Here is an 8,808-nt window from a genome sequence, read left to right on the forward strand (position 1 = left end):
TGTATTGAAGTTGCTGATGCTTCTATTGTTTCCTCTTCCATGCAAACATCTTCCTCTTCACTACTTGATAAGTCATCACTGCTTGATAATGCTGTTCTTTTGGCCAATTGTAAACGACACGAATCGCAAATTTTAAATTGTTTATTAAGCTGATTTTCATCTGCAAATCCTAGTTCAACTAATTTGGCAATATTACTTTCCGTGAGATTTCGGTAACTTTTTGAACACTTTTTTGAAAACACATTTACACAACCTTTGTTGATGGTGTTCATTTTATACTTCATTGTTCTAAACTATCTTTTACTTTTCACTTGATTATCACTTGCTTGTTTATCACTTGCTTGTGTCTTTGCTGCATCAGCTCTTTTTTATACCAACATGGGTACTTGAATCAACTATTAGGGTGCCGGTACCAATGGTTGTAATGTACCAGTAGATTGGACTATGGACTAAAATGTACATTTTTCGATAAAAACGACATTTGCTATTTTTGGTGGATAGATCGCCTCTAGTTTAGTCGTTTTGCCAAATTTCAGCTTTTTATTTTATCAAAAAGTCATATAAATAATTAAGTTTACGCAAAAACATTGCTCCCTTGCACCAGTAGTTGCCGTCGTGTTCCAGTAGTGGATCAACGGATGGAAGCAGTTTTAAAATGGCTGTATAAAAATGAAGAAAAGTCCCAGAGATGATCTTTATGCTTCACTCGAAAGATATTAGTTGCTTCTCCGAGGGAAAAATGTTAAACTTATGTAAAAATTTACCATTTTGTTTAAAATTTCATGCATCATTCCCAAACGTATACTAATGGAGCACTAGCGCAACTACTGGAACACGTGTACCAATAGTGGCTCAAGCGATTTTATGTTAAAAAATAGTTTCATCACTCTTTTTATATTTTTCTCAAATAGTAGAGTTTGAAATCTTTCTGCTGACGCCAGAAGATCTCTGGCTTTTCTTTATTTTTTTATGATTTGTTATAGCTTAGGTAGTCCACTAATGGCACCGGCACCCTAGGTACGTTTCTGTCCGACCACAAAAATATACCAACGTACTGTACTTTAAGAAAACATCAGGTATCTTTGTGTGAGACAACTGGGCACGTTACTCCTCTACTCATAAAGCTTTTGTTTTCGAATAGAAATATTTCATTATTTTAAATCGATATAAATGCATTTCACGTATTGATTTCTTTATATTCGTTATTTTGTTATTTATTAACTTTTAACATTTTGTTCCATATTTTCTTGATAATTACATATCAAAGTATCACAATGTTGAATGTTGAAGTTGTGTTTCGTTAAAAAAAATAATAAATCATTTTTACAGGGCACATTTTTTATTTCGCCTCATACCATAAAAAATTACCAAATCAATATTTTTTCAAACATTTTAGTCAAAAATTATCTGCTCTTTCAGACAATGAACAAATTTCTAGGCTTATGAGCCTCGAAAAACATTCGAAAATGACCGAAAATTGAAAATTATATCATAATTTTGTATTATCGCTGTATCTTTAAAGTCCCAACAATAACCTAAAACTTTGCGGATGACACCAAACTGATCGGACAAACCGTTTCTAAGTTATATTATTTTGAAAATTATTAAGGAATTTTTTCTTAGGCCCTTCTTAAAAGTAAGGCTAGAGTCAAAATGGCGAACCGATGATGCAAAAAGGCATTTTTGGGCATAAAGAAAGCATGTGCAAAATTTCATCCAAATCAAAAAATATTAAAATGAAATTTGGGAAAAAAAAGTCGTCATTTTCTATGGAACCGCTCAACAGCTTCCTAATGATGGACCGAAAAATCTGTAGAGCTGCAGCTGCTGTACAGTAGGGTAATTTCACTTTTTTTTGGGTTAACATTTTCAGCCGTCCTTATGATCTGTTTTGAAGATGATGAAAATATCCGATGTACATTCGATTTTTATAATCTGCTGGTTCCAACATAGCGTGTGCAGGACACACTGTAGGTGTTTAGAATTTACTAATGGTGGTCTGAAGGATACGGAATTTTTCTGCACAGGGGTGTAATAGAACCTGATATTGGGCCAATAATATGACAACATATCCATATAGAATCTTGGATTATGCTACTTTTCCCTGAACGCCAGTTTCCCGAATGACCCGTTTCCCCGAAAAGTGGAGCAGTTCAAATAGGCGCAAAAATAGTTTAAGTGGCAGAATGGTGAATAGAAAGAACGATAAACAATCAATAGAAGGAGGTATTTGGTTATTATCGGCTATACACATGTTGTCAAAGACGGTAAAACTCGTAAAAACCGCCAATCAAATAAAGATGGGTGCATATCAGATGATCAGAATGTTCACCATCCTGAAATGTATAAATATATGACAATTATGAGTTCCAAAATCTTTTCGGGGAAGTGGGTTATTCGGGGAAACGGCTTATTCGCCAAGCAAAGCCAGTTAGTGGAGATGTTTCTGTATGAGTTCATCACGAAAAATGAAATGCACTCTACTTTTACGAACGCAGAAGTAGCATTGAGGATATACCTGAGCATAATGGTATCGAATGCTAGCGGAAAGAGATCGTTCTCGATAATGAAACTCATCGAAAACCGATTAAGGACGTCCATGACATGTGATAAGCTTAATATCAGTGCGCATCGTACCTTCGTGCTGTGCGTACACGAATTCTCTCTGCTCTTGGAAATTTTCTTAAAAATTACCTAAAGCAATAAAACAGTACTTTTCAGTACTATCTTTTCTACTATTGATCCCTTTACGATCCTTGTTTGGACCCGTGCCTTCGATTTTTCGTTGGACCCGTTGGCGAAAGCTAGCGGTGGTAATCCTTCTTGGACACCGTCTTGGGAAAAAAAAACCTCTCGAAGGTCACGTCTTCTTTCGTTTATTAACTAAACATGGTATCAACAACTAACAAAAGGAAGGGTGAATCTCTGAATTCACAACTTCCTTCCAAAAAAGTGGGATTTAATACTGTCACTAAACGTGGCAAGAATGGTAGAAAGGACGTTTCTCCGGAATGCGAACTTTCTTCCAAGGGTGAAATGAATAATTGTATCGAAATGAGCAATCAGTTCGATGCTCTAGACAAATTTTCCGAACACCAAATCGAAGCAGCCTCTAGCCCAGGCTCTTTGATTCAAGTGAGGAAGCAAAGAGTGCCGCCTATCGTGGTCAGTTGTTCCGAATTTGGGGGATTTTGGCAGGAGATCTTGAACTCCATTAGGGGAATCAAGGTCTCTTTCTAAATCGCAAAGAAAGGAAACTGTCGCGTTTTGCCAGAATCTCTTAAAGATCACGAACTTATCTCAAACAAAATCTTGAATATAAGAAGCACAATTTTTTACTTATGACGAAAAAACTAAACGTTTGTTCAAATTCCTCTTGAAAGGTCTATCAAGTGACTATCAGTCACCTGAAGAGATCAATAATGGATGATTTTCCCCAGTCCAAGTAATCATTACGAAAAAGAGAACCCAATATGGCATTCTTCGGAAAAGGCTTTCTCAAGGATACTATATCGTTCACTTTAACAAAAGTGATCTAACTAATATTGAAGCTTTAGAAAAAGCAAGACTTTATTCGATGTCCGTGTGACATGGGAACAATTCCAGAAACCTGGAGGAAATTGACAAAACCGTCGGTGCCAAAAGTGGAGTCATGGTACTAACCATTGTCGCATGGATGCTAAATGCATGGTTTGCGGAGGTTCTTCTCATGCAAAGGACGTCTGTGAAGGAAGAAACCAAAAAGTTGGTATGTGTAAATTGCGGGGGCAACCATGAGTCTAACTGTCGGGAATGCCCTTCTCACAAATGAATCGATGAGGCTCGTACCAGGCAGATGAACGGCAACAACCGGAATTCACTTCGCGCTCGGCTCCAGCTACTAGAATGTACTCTATCTTGGGCGCGTTCATCAAGTAGAAGCATTAGTCGTAGAAAGCCAATGTCGCGACTGTTCGTGTGACTAACATCTAGTTTGCCACGCTCTGACAGTCTGAGTACCGGGTCTATAAGTGTCAAATCAAATTTTTGAACCATAATAAAACATTCTCTACATCATGGCACTAAACAAACAATCAAAAACTTCAATAGTAAGTATTAATAAGAAAAAATATATTTTGTGATAACAGCGCCACTAGCGTTCTACAACTTATATTTCTATTGTTTATCACCAGTCCAACTTTTGCTGCCTTGCGTTTCAGGCGGGTGTATACTGTACACTGCCCTACTACGCCTACTTGTACCATGTTCTTTGTAAACCGTGGGAAAAATATGCGTAGAACGGCAGTACAGGTCTATCGCCTTTTCAAATGTTTGGCCGATAAGGGATGGTACACAAATTATGTCACGCTAAATTTCAACTTTTTCAACCCCCTCACCCCCCCCCCTTTGTCACACTTTTTGTATGAATCCTCCGAAAATTTTGTAAGGCTTGTCACGCTTGGCTCGACCCCCTCCGCCCCCTTGGAGCGTGACATAATTTGTGCATGACCCCTAATGTCCATATCCGAAGCGAAGCAAACAAATTTACTGAATCTCGAGAAAATCATACCCTGGCTCTCCACATAATACTTTCTAGCGTGAAGCGAAGTATGCACTTCAGCAGAAAAGTAATCGCCTATCTCGATGCGTGGGAAACTTCTTGCGAGAAGTGCTCAAAAAAAGCATTTTTCTTTGATCGCAGTACGCAGTTGAAAAGAAATGTAATTTTTTTTTATTATTATATTTATTTAAACAATATAAATTACATTACATTTTACAGTTGCATTATCATACTCTACTTTTTAACAATTTAACAAATATTCAGGAAAGAACTAAAATGTTTATTGAACATATTTATGTTTGACCACCTGATCTCTCTTATACTTTTCTTGAAAACATACAGACTATCACTATTTACAGGGTTTACTAGCCAACTTATACAATGTACTGCCAGCCAGAGTGCAGCATTTTGTCGTGGTTACTAATATTCCAAACTAGAATATCATCTATTCTTCTGTAATCGATTTTCATTCTTGATCTTAGTATGTGGGACACCCACTCTTTTATAGATTTTCCTCTGGTACATTCTACAATTTTATGTAAGTTGTTTTCTGGAACCCCACATATGTTAAATCACCTTTAAGAATTTCCTATAGACAAGAACACCGTTTGCACTAGCATGTATGCTCCTTATCAACGGCTCAACATAGAGCACAAAAAGGACCATACTGAGTGAACATCCTTGCCTCACTGATGAACGTATTGGAATTTCTGGAGTAAAAATACCATTGTGCACAACTTTAGATGATGCTGAACTATACAATTTTTATAAGCAGTTGATTAATTGAGCCGGAAAATTGAACTTTTCTAAAATTTTCCAAAGATATTCATGATCTACATTGTCAAAAGCTTTTTGAAGGTCCAGGCTCACAAGGAATCCTTTGAACTTTTTTGATTCAACTGATCGCGTGATCAATCTCCTCAAATCTTTTATATTGACTGTACACGAGCGGCCATTCATTGCAGCACACTGCCCGTAACCAAGTAACTTATTAAGAATTGCCGCGATACGATTAGCAATGATCTTTGTAAATAACTTATAATCAGTGTTCAGAAGACTTATAGGTCTTAAATCATCAATTGCACGTCCACAGCCCTTTTTTGGAATCAGCGTAATGATTCCTGCTGTAAAATCTTTTGGTGGATCGGAGTCTCCAGACAGATAGGCATTGAACAGAGCTACTAAATCATCTTAACTATATCAAAGTTTTTCACGTAAAATTCGTATGACAGACCATCAGGTCCAGGTGATTTTTTCTTAGAGCATGCTTTGAAATTTCTTCTTCTGCTATAGGCCGAAGCAAAAATTCAGCTTCTTCCAAATTAAGAGCCTTCGTCAGATTTTCGATTGGATCTGAACCCTCCAGCTCATTATTGGACGGTGATTCTTTGAATAAATTCAAATAATGTTGATGGATTCTTTCAATTACAGGAATTTCGCTTGAATCATCTCGACGATTCCGCTGGATGAATTGTTATGCAGATATTTAGCTACCTGGCAAACGTTAATCTTCTCGCCTTCTGTCAAGGAACAATCGTTGATTCTACAACGTAAACGTTCCAAACGTAAATTTTCGAGCTCCATGAGCTCTGACTTCACTCTACCTATTTCATTACCCAAACTTTCTCTGTTTGCCTGTCGAGCTGACAAATTTTCTAATTTATAATACAAAGCACCTTTTTGATTCCAAACGTTTTGACTAGCCTGCCAAGACTCACGTTTGTAAAAACTTCGGAGTTTGGCTTTCACTGCGTGGTTCCACCACGAACTATGATCCATGTAAGACAAACGGCGTTTCAAATGTGCATATTCGATTTTTAAACGGTCATACGTTTCAGTAGACGAAAGCATCAGAGGATCGATTTTCCAATAACTCCTTCCACGTGGCACTATATTTTGCTGTTTAACATCATACTTCAAAAATAGAGCATGATGATCAGAGAAAGCGACTGCTATTGTTTTGACTTCACTCACGACATTGACAAATTCTTGTGGCCCATAAGCGCGATCAAGTCTAGAGGCACTGTCTACCCTATAGAACGTGTACTTGTCACAATTCAAAGATTGTGCAATATCTTTGAACTTGAAGGAATCAACCAGATGCTGGAGACCTTTGCAACAGTTCTTAATAGAACTATTGGAGTCTGCCGGGTTAATGATACAGTTAAAATCGCCAATTATTACAGAAAACCTGATATTAGTTTTACTCAAATGCACTGCCATCTGGTTTCTGAAAAGTTCATCTCTCTGTTTCTTTTTGTTTGAACCAGAATGAGCATATACGTTCCCAAATTTACTCCACGGACTACTAATGATAATATTCTTCCTGATGGGTCGAGTATCGGAGACGAATAATTAAAGTATTTCCTAATCAACACTCCTGTACCTTTTTTATCTGAACTAATGTTCAACAGCGCATTATGAGAAGATAAAAAAGTGAAATTCTCATACACTACCTCTTGTAAAAAGACCACATCTATATCATAGTTATAAACGAAATCCCTAAGAAGTGACTTATGAATGTCATTGTTACTGCTGTTCAAGTTGATAGTTGCTACACTAATCTTGAAGTTCATTCTTAGAATAGCAAGACACTCCCCTATTATCTACTTCTTTGATTTTTTTGTTTTTGTCTTGAGTTTCGTTGCTGATACGTGTTTTTCCAGCAAGCTGTTTACGCTTGGAACTTTGAAAGCTGTCAATTCAGCTGGCTGCTGAACCAACCGGGGACTTTCGATTATTCCAGATGACTCCGATGTGGCATTCGAGTCTCTCTCCTCATATCCTCGCTTCCTAACTGAGTCGTGCTGATCAACGGAATCCATGGCCGTCTCGTCCACGTCAGCTGCATCTTGAGACGGCAACTCCGATTTCGACGATGAAGGTTGTATTCCTTCTTTCTGGGTTTCTAAACCGGAGGCCACCTGCTCGTTTGGCGATGACTCGGCTCCGGATGTAGATTGTTGACGCTGATTTACATTGCTGTTTTCTGACTTCGACCTAAACATCTGCCGCAATTCCTCAAGTGATGGGAACTCCGCCTCCTTGGAAACATTTCCCGACGGTTGAATTGGTACTTTAACCTGGTTCCCAATCACACCAGCAAAGGAGCTAGCATTCTTGAGCCTATCGTTAACCGAAACCCTTTTCGGACAGTTCTGTTTCACGTGTTCGATACTACCACAACTGAAACACTTTCGTTGCATCCCATCATAAGCGATGCGCGTTGCAAAATTTTGAACGTGAACCTGCGCCGGCATTACCTTGGCAATCTCCAAGTACACTCCTCTTACGCCGTTGAGAATGGGGTAACCGGTATCTGTCCCATACCGTTCGCGTACTACCTTATGTACCTTTCCGTATCTCAAAATAACGTTTACCACGTGACAGTCATCTACCTCGATCGGCAATCCAAACAATAGCACATATTTGAAGTTGCCTTTTGCAGCAGCAAATGTGACCAACACAGAATCGCCATTTGCGTACCGAAACTCATCTGAAGCTGGACATTTTAACAACTCCGCTGTCATAAGCTCCTCCGTTTGAAACTTAACGTAAACGGAATATTCACGTGACTCTCGAAACATTGCATGAAGCATTTCTGGCAACCAACGTCTCTGCCTGAAAAAGGCAAAAATTTCCTTGTCATATGGCATTTTGGACTGAGCACCAAACTGCACCTTCAAACAATTCTTGTGAACACTCGGTGTATCCATTGTTCTTTTCAAGGTCACTTTTTTGTTCACGAAACAAAACGAAATACCACTAACGCACTATAAGCCAAAAAATACTCGATTCTCGACCAAGAGCAACGATCGAATACGTCCGAAACGTTTGGTCTCTGAACACGAACTGCAATTTACTGTATCTCGAGAAAATCATACCCTGGCTCTCCACATAATACTTTCTAGCGTGAAGCGAAGTATGCACTTCAGGGATTTCTGGAATTTAATTATGATTCCAGATACTTCTCTGTTCTTCTCTCCAGGATTTTTTATTCGAGCGGTTACCCTGATCAATTTTTCCAAAAGAACTTTTTATAATACCTTAGGGAACCCGTAGAAAAAAAAACACTCTGAAGACACCTCTTTGAATTTCTTAACGGATCTCTTCGTGATGTTTTTAACGTATTCCATTCTATCTTAGTTGCCTCAAGGAACCATACTGGATAGCATCACAATGATTTTTCTAGGAATTTTCCTGAAATTTGCTATTGGGATTCCTCCACACAAACTCATCCAGCGAATGTATCTGAATTTCCCGAATTA

The sequence above is a fragment of the Aedes aegypti genome, chromosome 2, assembly GCF_002204515.2.
Source record: "Aedes aegypti strain LVP_AGWG chromosome 2, AaegL5.0 Primary Assembly, whole genome shotgun sequence".
NCBI lineage: Eukaryota > Metazoa > Arthropoda > Insecta > Diptera > Culicidae > Aedes > Aedes aegypti.